Source organism: Lupinus angustifolius, chromosome LG19 (assembly GCF_001865875.1).
Source record: "Lupinus angustifolius cultivar Tanjil chromosome LG19, LupAngTanjil_v1.0, whole genome shotgun sequence".
Lineage (NCBI taxonomy): Eukaryota > Viridiplantae > Streptophyta > Magnoliopsida > Fabales > Fabaceae > Lupinus > Lupinus angustifolius.
Genome location: NC_032027.1, coordinates 9,904,307 through 9,910,967, shown reverse-complemented (window position 1 = coordinate 9,910,967; position 6,661 = coordinate 9,904,307).

Here is a 6,661-nt window from a genome sequence, read left to right as displayed (position 1 = left end):
TTAATCGATTATCCACATTCTTTTAATCGATTAAATAGGGGTGATTCAGCATTAAGTGTTGAGTTTCGAAAAGCGGATATTCTAACCGCTACACCTATTCAACCCCCCCCCCTTCTAGGTGTATTGTAACCACTGATATCTAACAGTCACCCCATTTGAGCCATAGACATTATGAAAGGAGATTTCTTATGATTGACCTATAAAACATCAATACCACAGGGAGGGTAGTTTTTCATAAGTTTTCCTTGACATTCAATTATTAGGAAATAAATAAACTCTTATGAGAGGAAAAAAAGTAAAAGTCAAGGAAAACAAAATTGTTTGTCGGTCAAAGTGCAAAATGAATTACAGAAAAATAAAAGCTCGCTGAGAATCCTCAATGTCTCAGGCAAAAATTAGGGCAAACGAAATGCACTATTAAATACCGCCAAAAGAACTATTCACATCCTACCGGGTAAGGTTACAATATTGACCTATTACATTACAAAAATCCAAAAATCATAGTAATGGAATGTCATGTTAGAAAACTATTGAAAAATAGGACAAAGGAGATCAGAGAAATGAGAAATGGGTATGGGAAACACATATTTGAGCCTTATATCATTTTCTTGAAAACCCTTAGCCTAGCCACGATACAAGCTCAAAAAAAAGGACCTTGTTGAGGGTCGATTTGCCTAGGATTCACACCATGGCAAAGAAACGCTGACTCCGCTAAACTTAACCTTTGATAAAAATATCTCAGTTAATGCATGAAATATATTCTCTCTTGAAGATCGCCATCATGATCACCACATCAATATTTAGATATCAAATACAGATTCAATTTCATATTCAACTCTCTCGTCACCACTTGTAACCCAAACACTTACCAAGTTTGCATGATCGTTGTTTGTAGTATTTCTTTTTAAAGAGTTGTGCGTTAAATAAAGAACACTAAATCAGATGAGGAATAGTCACTCAAACTGGAGCAATTTTTGGGATGATTCTCAAATTAAAGTCTTGAAGGACAATTGGAGTAGAAGGATAACCCTCAGTATCTCACACTTGGGCAATTTTTGGGTAGGTCCCAGTTTCCTCGAATCGAAAAGTTTCATGAAGCCTAAAGCTGAGACAATTTTACATAAGGGTGTTCACAAAAAAAACAAATAGAGTGCTAGGTTGAAAACCTGCAAGGGCGACCTAAGAAAAGGAGAGCGATACTAAGTCGAAAACCTAAAAAGGCGATTTAGTATCATTGCAAAAATAGGGAATTCCCAACAGATACCTACATCAGGTATTTTGGGCAAAAATTAGGGAAAATTAAATTAACACCCTTAAGGTGAAGTGTTACTACTACACATCATCGATCATCCAAATTGTGGCAGCTTATAAACAATAACCACCTGAATGAAGACAATATGTCAAAATAGGCATACGTGAGCAGTTTTTATTGTTACAAAAATATCAACGCTTTGGAAAGAATTCCTTAGCCAACCTACACTGGGGCAGTATGACTGAGTTTAGTTACTATCCTCAAGATTATACTATGGTAATTTTTGGACCACCTTAAGAGAAATGCATCTTCAACTACACTAGGGCAAATTTTGATGGGTGAAAAGTGATGGTACCAAAGGTCGCTTCAGTCGAGTCTATAGAAGTTGATGAGTTTCATCCAAAAAATAAATCATGAGTGGTACATTCGAACATTAGTGCATGTGTCTTACGCTCATCATTACATAACATTCAAACAAAACACATAACACTCATATCATACATGACATAAATCAAATACTCTCATAATAGCATCAAGCAATAATGCATATTCACATTAATCATTACAATACAAACATCAACACGAACTTCATGCATACATATCCCAAACAATCATACCATTATATTATTCCTCCGAACCATTTCAAATTGTGCCTTCGAGGACCCCGTGCTTGCGACCCCGAAACCAATATTTTCAGGCTCTGCACCTGGCCTTTTAAAATGTGAGGGTCCCGTGCTTGACGACCTCAAATTCATGCCTTCGAGGACCCTGTGCTTGACGACCTCGAAGCCAATATTTTCAGGCTCTACGCCTGACCTTTTAAAATTTGAGGGCCCCGTGCTTGACGACCTCAAATTTGTGCCATCGAGGACCCCATGCTTGACGACCTCGAAGCAAATATTTTCAAGCTTCGCGCCTGACCTTTTAGAATTTGAGGGCCCCGTGCTTGACAACATCAAATTGTACTTTCGAGGACCCCGTGCTTGACGATCTCGAAGTCAATCTTTCCAAGCTTCGTGCATGGCATTTTAAAATTTGAGGGCCCCGTGCTTGACAACCTTAAATTGTACTTTCGAGGACCCCGTGCTTGACGACCTCGAAGTCAATCTTTCCAAGCTCTATGCTTAGCGTTTTAAAATTTGAGGGCCCCGTGCATGACGACCTCAAATTTTACTTTCGAGGACCCCGTGCTTGACGACCTCGAAGTCAATCTTTCCAAGCTCTGTGCTTGGCGTTTTTAAAATTTGAGGGCCCCGTGCTTGACGACCTCAAATTGTACTCTTGAGGACCCCATGTTTGGCAACCTCGAAGTCAATCATTCCAGAACTCATGACTGTTGTAAATTAATTTCCAAGTTTCGGTAGTACACCAACCTATGTTCTTGGTAAGGCCATGCTCTCTATCGTTCCAACAAAAATTCTTTTGTACCTTAACAAAATTAGCGTTAATTTCTTTACTAGTTACTTATCATGACACCACTCAAACCTCAGTCTGTGTGCTATCCAATAAGCAACAAGTAAAGAGGGGCAGCTATAAAATAAGAAGAAAATATTTTTTATGACTCTACAACAATAAAACAATGCTTTATAGAGTTATTTTGGTGGTTGACCACAAATCAAGATTTTTTTAAGCCACTTTTTAACTATTTTAGAGTCAAAAATTATTATTCTACACTCATGTAGGTTACAATAATTTTTTGACTTTTTAAGAAAATTGTTTAGGTATTTTCTAATAAAAAATGACATTTTTAAGATGCCCCAAATAAGAAAATAATGTAAATTCAAATTTTAATTAATGATTATTTTTAAATTTTAAATTTCAAATTATATTCGAGAATCTAGTTTTTAATTATGAAATCAAATATGATTCCCTTTTTTCCTTGAATCTCTCTAATCAATTAATTGAAAATCTTCTCCATATTAGCACATGTGCTAATTTAAATACTATAAATAGAGATATATAGTCTACATAAAGGACATGCTAAAAAAATAAGCCAATCACCCCCAACCTCTGGTCTTGTAAACTAGGTGACTATAGTTTTTCAATTCTTATTGTGGTCTTCACGCAGAAGTGCAGGGTTGGGTTTGCACCTTTTGAAAGTTATAACTCTAATAAGAAAGTTATATAAATCCTACGGTCATTTTCTGTTTCCAACAACACATTTTGAGGATCATGTACACATTGCATGGACCGTGTTTTCTCCTTACTTCCTTTTCAAAAATTTGGTGCATTGACTCTGCTTAATCTCCTCTCCCTGTCTAGCGTCATCATCAAGCACTATATTTTATGCTTTCTCATTACACGTCCATACAGGTGAGATCCCCATTCCATATTTGTCTATTTGATTTAGTTTAATTTAAATTAATACTCACTAACATGTATTTGTATAATAACAAGAACATTCAATAATAAAAGCTTGTCTTCTAGGATTAAGTGTAATATTGATATTGTTTCCTTAACTTAATACATATGACATTAATAAATTATCATTTTATATCTAAAATAAATTTAAAATATTTCATCTTTATGAATTTAAAAGAAATTTTTATAGTCTTATTATGGTTCGTGTCACCTTTAACTTCTATAAAAAGGAAAAGAAGGTTTACGACCAATACCATGTTTTCAATATTAGTTTCATTAAATTAAACAACAATATATTTTAAATCTTTTCAACTTAATACAAATAAAAATATTTTAATAAGGATTCGATAGCGAGGTTATGACTCGTGTCACATCTACGTATAATAATTCTCCTTCGATCAATTTAAGTAATTTATAAAATTTTAATCAAATCAAACGAATCAATGCAAACATTTTCAAAACTAGAACTACGTAGTCTTGATTTCCCTATTGCACCTAGGGATACGTAGGAGCAAGATCAACTCTTTTGTCAAACACAAAAATAAAAAAATTAAATTTTTGTTTTAAGTAATTTAATTTTAATAAATTAAGGGTATTTAATTCATGCAATTAGTTAGGGTACCGTTTTATTACGGGCGAATGGGGTGCTAATACCTTCCCCAATTCGTAATTGACTCCCGAACCTGGATATCAAAAATCCAAAAGCCCAACGCGATTGAGCTTTAAAGATTTTTCTACATTTTTAATCTTAAAATGTAGTGGCAACTCAAATGAGGTCGTGCAGCCGAAAATCGGGGTGCGACAGTAAATATAGAAGTCGCGTTAAGAGAACAAGAAATAGCAGAAACTTTTCCTGATGAAAAGCTGTTTCAACTTCAAACAAGACCATGGTTTGCTGATATGGCCAACTATAAAGCCTCGGGTATAATTTTTGAACATTTTAAATATCAGCAAAAGAAATTTTTTCTCAAAAAAGTAAATCAATATGTCTGGGATGAACCATACTTGTTCAAAGAAGGAACCGATAATATTATTAGATGATGTGTTGATGAAAATACGGCATAGAAAATATTATGGTACTACCAAAATTCGGCCTATGGGGGACATTACAATGGAAACAGAACCGTGGCCAAAGTACTCCAATCTGGATTCTTTTGCCCAACTGTTTATAAAGATGTCCAAATGTATGTCCAAAAGTGTGATGCATGCTAAAGGTCCTTGGGAAACAAAGTGAAATGCCTTTACAAAATATTATAGAAATAGAAATTTTTGATTGTTGGGGCATTGACCTTATGGGACCTTTCTCATCATCGTTTTCAAATGAATATATCTTGGTGGCTGTTGACTATGTTTCCAGATGAGTGGAAGCATTAGCAACACCCAAAGCCGATGCAAAAACTATGGTAAAAATTTTGAAAAATAATATTTTTACTCATTTCGGCACACCAAGAGTATTGATAAGTGATGGGGGATCTCATTTCATAAATTCTCAATTAAAAAGAACCTTAGAATTTTATAATGTTAAACACAAGGTAGCATCACCTTATCACCCACAAACCAATGGCCAAACAGAGGTATCAAACAGAGAATTAAAAAGAATTTTGGAAAAAACAGTCTCTGCTTCAAGAAAAGACTAGTCCCAAATATTGGATGATACTCTCTAGGCCTTTATAGAACTGCATTTAAATCACCAATAGGAAAAACTCCATATCAACTTGTTTATGGCAAAGCTTGTCATCTACCAGTTGAATTGGAGCATAAAGCCTATGGGCTCTCAAATTTCTAAACTTTGATTTGAAGGATGCAGATATTAAAAGACAGGATCAATTACACTAATTGGAAGAAATGCGGTTCCAAGCATATGAATCCTCAAGACATTATAAGGAAAAAACAAAGAAGTACCATGACTCTAGAATCAGAAAGAAAAATTTCTACCAAGGGCAAAAAGTACTTCTATTCAACTCAAGGCTCAAAATACTTCTAGGAAAATTCAGAACCAGATGGACAGGACCATTTGTCATCAACGAAGTAAAAGAATATGGAGCAATTGAGTTAAAAGATCCCAAGACAAAAGCAACTTGGGTAGTAAACAGGCAGAGATTAAAACCTTATTTCGGTGAGGAGTCAGGCTCCATCATCAATGAGCAATCAGAATAATCTTGAAAGTTTTGCAAATTGAAAATTCAATTTTATGTAACAAGATCTTTGCAAACATTTTTTAAATCAAAAAGTGTGAATCCAAACCAAGTAAGGGAGTGAATCTCTTAATTGCATAAAAATGACAAGAAATGATCAAGGCATGTTCATTGATTAGTTGAACCAAAGGCCAAAAAAAGTCTAAACCAAATTGGATCATCCTCTGATAAGCCCCTTTGAGCCAAACAAATGAAATATATTTTTTTCAAACTATCCCATAAAATCGAATTGAACAAATGTTCTAAGAGAGCATCAAATTTTAAAGAGTAGTTTGAAAGGATTAAGTTGGGGGGAAAATTGGTGGACTTTGCTTCTCAAAAGAAAATAAAAACTCAATCTTTACAAATGAAAAAAGAAACAAAAAGAGATTGAGAAAAATAGAAGCCAAGGTCCAAAAAAGTTAAAGAGGTTGGGAAAAATAATGGAAAAAGGAAGAGTAAAAAGTATTCCATTGAGAAAATTTTCAAAAAGGCTCTCTTTTTAACTTAGCCTTGAAAATCTAGAAAAACCATTATCCAAACCAAGCCTCATTACAACCAAAATAAAGACCTTAGTGATCTTTGATTATTTATGCAATTTAAGAGAATATGTGAGATAAAGAACAAGTTCAAATTACTACAAACAAATGCTTGAAAGTTTGAGTGAAACACTTACCCTTCAAACGTTCCAACTTTGAACTCGTGTGCAAAGAAACATTTTTTGGTTAGAAAAATATTTGCTTAGGTAAATTGTTACACATTTTTTATAAACAAAAGCATTGATTTCTTGTTTGAAGGATTATGTGTCAAAATTCACAAATCATGAAAAATCTCATTGAAATCTATTTTTGACATGCTTATACATTTGAAATCA